Raw genomic sequence first — 7,353 nt, 5'->3', positions numbered from 1 at the left:
CTTAAACGGGCACATTCGTTGGCACACGGCTGAAGAGAGGGCGAAAACATTCGCTGCGACCGTTACTGTAGAGGAGCAAGAACCGAAACGCTTTAAGGTTCCGGACCTTAACCGGTCACCGCCACCGGAGGATGGGGACTGGTAAATGTCTTGGCTGGAATGGGTGTGTCTGCATGGCCAGTTTATAATAAGTTGGGGGCTATTTTATGTAGCTCTTGACAAACTTGTATTAAACAAAACATTTGGGTTTTGTAAGACATATATTTTGCATTGTTTAAGGATATTAATCGTTGCAATGTGTATGTTTTCATACTTGTGTTTATCAGCCGTGAAACCATGATGAATGTTCTGTTTACGTCAAGATATCATATTGCTGTGAACCGATTTTTTTAACAAAACTTTTAACACGATTATTAAGTTGTGAGTAAAATGTTGAGGGCGGTTTTTTTACATTTTTTTGGTTGTGTAGCACTGGCGTAAACGGTTTGATTTACATATATGTTGTAGAAAATGGGAAAATACACTTTCACATATATAAAACCGTGGGGTATGGTGAGACGTGGGTTGGGGGCATGGTACGACACGTGGACTATGGGGCACCCAAGATCAAAAGTCAATTTCAAAGGGGTATGGCGGGGCGTGGCTTGGCCAGGTGTATTAAAAAAAAATCTAAAATTTAAACATAGCCCGCTATGCCCTAGCCAACAAGCCAATAAGAGCCGGCCACATAGGATCGCTAGCATGCCCCACGCCCGGCCTTAAACTCCCGCCCAAAGGGCCACGCCCAAACCCAAGCCCACCCGAGGTGGTGACTTGGGCGTTTCTCTCCAACCCACGCCCCAACCCCGTCACATACCCCATAGTCTAATTGCTTTGTATAGTTTTAGCCAGTAGAAAACTTTATAAGAATGATACTAATGATCAATTTCTAGAACTGGATAGGAAACAAGAAATAAAAGTTGACAACGATATATAATATCTTGACGTCTTTATCTGATTCAAGAGTTTGTTTGACAACTTCTGAATAGGTAAGTGTTAAACCAATAAGAGTCTGAACCATTAAATGTTGAACCAGTAAAGGTCTGAATTATTAAGAACCAGTATAATGTTTAACCATTCAGAGACAAATGTCTGACCAATTCAGATAAGAGGTTTTAACCATTCAAATTCGTATAATACTTAACCATTCAGAGGCAAATGTCTGAACCATTCAGACAATTTGCTCGTGAAACAAAGAGTCTAAACTATTAAGTGCTAAACGAGTAAGAGGTTTGAATCATTAAAAGACATTAAGAGCAGAAACAAACAGCCTCTTAAAAATCTTTCAAAAGTTGAACCGTATAAAAGCACAAAGATATATCAACGGTTTGCATGGTTGCAAAACTCGCTAGGCGCTCCCTAGTCGGTCGACCGGGGACATGAGATTACTCGGCCTAGGCGGAGAATACTCGGGGAGTACTTGGACATGTTAAATTATAAAGAAATTAGCTTTCGAAAATTAAATATATGTCAAATAACATAAATTTGCTAATATTTATAACAAAATACGTGAAAATGATATTCATTCTTTAATATGATAGGTATTGAAATTTTGTTTTATTTTTTTTTAAGTCAAACCCGGCCCGAGTTGACCTACTAGATCCGATTTTGGCCAAGGTTGACCGCGTTTGATTAATTCTGAGTAATTAGAAGGAGTTGAAAAAAATCGCCCCAACAGCCTATCTTGCAGCGACTATTCGGGGAATACTCGTACTTGAAGACCTTGTTTTACAAACAGGAGGGTTTGTATGTGCTTAATCGGTTCTTAAGTTATAAGTTACCCTGCCACTTAGAGAAGTTAAAGCGTATTTTATGATCATAGCTTTTTTTTTTCAATCTATAATTTACTGTTGAACCAATTTTTTTAATAAAACTCCAACATCAGGTTTTTGATCATTTTCGTGGTATAATTGATCGTATATACACCATAAAAAGAATGTTTGTTTATTTTATGCTTTATTACTTTTTGTTGCATATTACTAATATAATTTGTTTAACTAACATGACTAGTAAAAAATGTGACATAAATGTGGATTTTTATAAACCAGTATTTTGACCCGTCACGTGTTGCGACGGTGAAGAAACCTAAAGTAACTCGAATTAGTATCAATTACCAATTCGTAATTCTGAATAAGAAATGATATAATTAAATTTTACGTAACTTCATTTAATTTGTATTAACTTTAATGGCTTATAAACTGAACCTTAGAATACACTAATTTATATCTCAATTATGGTATGTATACACTCAGTTCTTAAATTAAATGTTACCCAATAAGGTAGAAATTTAAAAAAAAAAAGTTCTTTATCTTACAAGTTCTTTATCAGTTATCAATAAGTGAGAGCAGGTAGCGAGATGATACACAACAAAAGACATGAAGGTGGCAAAATAAGGGTAAAAACAAATAAAATCTTTTGACAAAGACATGATCTTTGCACAAGCAGTGGCATCATGCAAAACCCTCAAAGCAATCCAATGATCCACCGTACAATAAACAACAAAAGGGACCACTCAACTTGTACATATATGATGTGTGATCTCTGCATGCTTGTCGGATCGATGATCTTCTATGGTAAAATGGTGTTTCGAAAGGGTAAAACTGGTGAAACTAAATATGGATAATGCATATGGTTTGGATGCATGTGATTTCCAAGATTTTTTAAACGTCGACCTTGAAAGAGATATTGATGATATGATCTCCTTGGACTTTGAACTTCAATCCAGAGGGCAAATTCGGGAGATGTTGATAAGAAATAAAGATCAGCAATAAAGATGGGTTTTGGCATCATCTATTCTAGGGGAGATAGCTGGATCACATGGACCCCGCCAAAAGAACAGATGATAGAAAGCCAAAATAATCTGCAATCATCTGATCATTAATAGCAGTGCCTTGAAGATCATACTCCTCCCAATGGTAAAGGCATCAACATCTGCTGCAACCAAAGGTCTGCTAAAGCTAAAGTTTGTTGAAGAACAAAGTCTGTTGATTACAAGATCTGCCAAAGTGAACCACTGATACAGACAAAGTCTACTATTGCAAAGGTCTGATCATCCTTTGTTCTAGAAGACAAAGTCTGATGAAGAAAGGTCTGCTGAGGCTCAACAGAGGATAAGACTCATCAGATGATGAATCAATAGATGATGTATATAAGAGTTTTCTATGTAACAGTGTTTTAGTATTAGCAGATGTTAGAGGTTGTTAGAAGTTGTTAGATGTCATTTTCTAGGTGACGTCAGCATAAGATTCCTCAGCGGTTTGATTGTACTATAAATAGAACAGTGCATGTACTGTTCTACTATCACTTCACCTTGACATTTTGTACGAGCAAATTAATCAGAGTGATCTTAGGCTGAGGGAGAGTTTGTAAATCATGCATACATGAACTATTGTATCTTACAATCTTTCTGTTAAAGTATCATGATGAAAGCAAATCTTCCATTGTTTCTGATTTAAAGTTTATTATCATTCCACTGCATTATTTCCATTTTTGTTATCTTGTTACATCATTCATCTAAAACATTAAAAAACAATTCAAATTCGGATCCTAACAAACCGCATCCACTCAAGCCCGTCGCAAGTCATCTGTGACGCGTCCACATTGCGGCGCTGATGCGTCCTTTGGACGCTTCAAAACTCTCCGGACATGTGTCAGTTGAAGGACACTTGAACATGATGATAAAAGTCCTTAAGAGCTTTCGACCATATAAAGTAACCATAAGTGGGTGGACAATGAAGTCTTTATTAACACAACTAGGTTTTTCGTCCGCGCGCGTTGCGGCGCGCAAAACCCAATTGAAACTTCAGGATGTGGTAACAAAATATGTCATAAATAACCTTTAGTGCAAAGCGAACCATACACACCATTATATTCCCCCTATGTTATAATGTGTATAACAAAAGCAAATATCACCCAAAGCTCAAAAGGCAGAGTTTAAGCAGCTGCAGCAGTGGCAAGTAATGTTGATCTGGTGGCTAGCCGAGTCACAATAGTGGATAGCAAGGGATGCAGGTCTATTTACCTCCACCGTCGGCTAATGGTGACGCCACAGAACTACAACAGCAGCTATAATCAAATAGACGTCAAGAGGGAGATTTGCACATGCTATATATTTCTTGGACAACCTGCATGCATCACAGCAAACTAAATTTGCATAGTTGATCATCATCACTATTGTAAATATATTAATAAAATGTCTACAATGTTTTTTTTTCCTCTTACCTAACTTAAGTATATATTTATTTTATGATCAGTTATGGTGGTAGTTAAAGTTTCTTGTACACAACTATTGTTAATTTACCAATGCAGCAGCAGAAACATTTTATTTTGTTTAAGGACTTTTAATACCAAAAAAAAAAACTAAAATAAAAAAAAGAGGCAAACGACAACCTGTATAGTTAGTTTTAACGAAGTGTTCAAATATTTCGTTTGGAGGGCGCGTGTATATTATATGATGATTCGCCTTGTTAAGATCTCCACCTCTGGCCTGTTGACCCGTTTGGTGACCTTGCGAATAGTTGCGATTTCCCCTCATAATGTTGCCTCTATGTCTTCGTTACGGCCATATGTTATTTATAGGTGTTAGTTTATCGGTAGCACAGTTCACATATGTTAACATCTAAGACAGTAATTAGCGTATGTGTGCTAAAACTGCCATTATCCACCAGCAAATAAACAAAATACCTGACACCTCAAAAAATCTATTATTATGTTGTATTCAGGTATACTATGTCTCTGTTAGAATGTGTAAAGTAAATATCCATGGTCAGCGAAGGTGGTTCCAAACAGCTAAAGCACCAAAAATATTTTATTTCAATCTTATATAATCATAAATCTATGGATTCCTCTTATTAATAAACTAATAGAAAATTTACTTATGCTTATCCTCAAAAGCTCAAAAGTTAAGCCTATAGTTGTGGAAGGAAATCTTAAATGGTAGCCATTGTTCTACAATTGAAAACAAAAATAATCATCTTATGATATATAACATAGATGTGTTATCTCTACCAACAGACGTTCAAGCTTAAAACATAAATATGCCTTTGTGTAGTTAGTTAGTCATTAGAATCATCACCGTAATACCGAAAATAGCTTGGACGGACACAACATATACTGATCTAACTGAAAAAGAAACATGCAACTGAATCGAGGCTTACCGGAATTCTTGCTGAAGTTAACCAGAGTCTCGTCACAACCCAATGTTGTATTCAGGTATACTATGTTGTATACCTGACACCTCTATCAGGTATACTATGTCTCTACAAATCTATTATTATGTTGTATTCAGGTATACTATGTTGTATACCTGACACCTCTATCAGGTATACTATGTCTGTACAAATCTATTATTATGTTATATTCAGGTATACTATGTTGTATACCTGACACCTCTATCAGCTTAAAGAAGGGTTCCAGTGACTCGGGTTGTGGTTGATAGCACATTGGTGATCGGTCCAAGGTTAAACTTTATGCCAAGACGAGACTCGGTAGTAATTTACAAATCCCTGGTTGCATGCAAAATAAAAGCAAGGTTAAGAGTTTGCCAATAGTTTAGCTCGTGCATATTGAATGTTCATGAACCATGTAATCTATATTTGTTCCGCATATAGCGTCGAATTCTTTCCGTCTATATGTATACATACTATGAAATACGCATCTTTTTGAGTCTATAAACTTAAATTTGTAATTTTGTTTTGTCTTCTTAAAAATTATCTCCTAAAATTATATCTATATTGAAAGCAAATATGACGTATGTTTAAAAAATCTACTGTGAATTATTGATTGAATATGTATAATGCAAGCCATCATATACAACCATTATTGATCTAGTGTGTACAATTGCATATTTACTCTATCCGAAACAAAATTGCATATATGTCAGCTGAAACAAAATTCTTTATGGGTTATGAAATACCAGCTACATCATTTTTATATATACAATATGTATAATGATTAAAATAAAAAAAATAAATAGTAAATTATAGAATACATAAAAGGGTGACTCTGAACTACTCCTTTCAGATCGATCGTGCCTACCGTTCTTCGGTTACTACCAATCTCAACCCCGAACCTGGTAACCATCTTCTATCCTCTAATTTGACAAATAAAACACAAATTGAAGTGAAAATCAAATGTTTAAAACAACCCAATTCATATGCAACAATTATTTACAGATTCAGCATTTAAGGTATTGAAAATTCAAACTTTTCAGCTGCAACAAAAACTTGATCTGAGTTTCCCGATTTAACTAAAAAGGAGATATGCATACCTGCTTCAGGTCGACGGGGGGTGTGTGAATTTAGACCAGATCAGCCACCGACGGTGGTGGAGTTACTCGCGGTGAAGAAAGGGTTCCAACCTCAGCTAGTTTTCCGACGACTACAAACGGGCAAGACCGGAGATGATGACGGTCTCAGTTGGGAAGTGGGGTTTTTGGCGAAAGTGTTGTGAGGAAAGGGTTAAAGGAGTGTGGATAGGTGGCCGGATATGGTGGTGCAAGAGATGGATGGTGGAGCGGTGATGGTGGGTTGGTGTTAGGGTTTCTAAGATGAAATTAGGGTGGAGAGATATTCTCAAAAAGAGAAGTGAAAAAGAAGGGATCGAACTGGCGCTTTTGTATTTAGAAAGGCTATACCAACCACTTTACCAAATGCACAAATGTAGGAATTTATGAAACAAAACATCTACATATACAATAATACGATGGAGTAGTCACTTTTCACTTTTACTATTCATTGACTTCTGTATATATAATATATATATATATATATATATATAATATATATATAATATATAATGGTCATCTATTCAAAAGGCCACAAATAAATTTTATTTGACACTCACTCAACTTGAAGGGTTAAATTAAAGTTGCATCAAGACAAGATAGATGGATGGTAATGATCCAACATGATTTTCTTTTGAAATCAAATTCATCTTTTTTATTTCATTTTTGTTAGTTTCGTGTTTTTGTTATTTTGAATGATGTGGCTTAATGTGTGTATTTAATTTTTGCTTGATATCATCTCTTTTTGAACTTCAAATCATTTCAAATGGGTAAATACTAAATAGGTTGGAACTAGATGCTGAAACTTTTTCGTATGAAGTTGATGCCAGTTACCAGATTGAAAATTGATGATAAAACAAAACTCAAACTTTAGGTTTGACACATGATTCGAAATTGCAACCGATAGGTGGACTAGAAAATATCATTGTGAGTACACCAGACATCCTTCTATGTCTTAAATTTGCTCTATAAAATAGAGGTCAACTTGTTCTCATTCCTTCTAGCTTATTGTAAGTTTTTATAGCAAAAGT

General features: G+C 35.6%; 1 long non-coding RNA gene across 1 annotated transcript; it reads right to left on the bottom strand.

Moving 5' to 3' along the window:
- Positions 1 to 3,439: 3,439 nt before the first annotated feature.
- Positions 3,440 to 6,665, bottom strand: LOC110873829. Its single transcript, XR_004859724.1, has 3 exons — positions 6,308 to 6,665; positions 4,429 to 5,543; positions 3,440 to 4,163 (listed from the first exon to the last, which is right to left on the bottom strand). It is a non-coding gene; the product is annotated as an uncharacterized LOC110873829 (long non-coding RNA).
- Positions 6,666 to 7,353: the final 688 nt, after the last annotated feature.

This window comes from Helianthus annuus, chromosome 1, assembly GCF_002127325.2.
Source record: "Helianthus annuus cultivar XRQ/B chromosome 1, HanXRQr2.0-SUNRISE, whole genome shotgun sequence".
In the NCBI taxonomy this organism is placed as follows: domain Eukaryota; kingdom Viridiplantae; phylum Streptophyta; class Magnoliopsida; order Asterales; family Asteraceae; genus Helianthus; species Helianthus annuus.
Note: the sequence above shows the minus strand (reverse complement) of the source record. Positions and strands in the feature narration are given on the sequence as shown.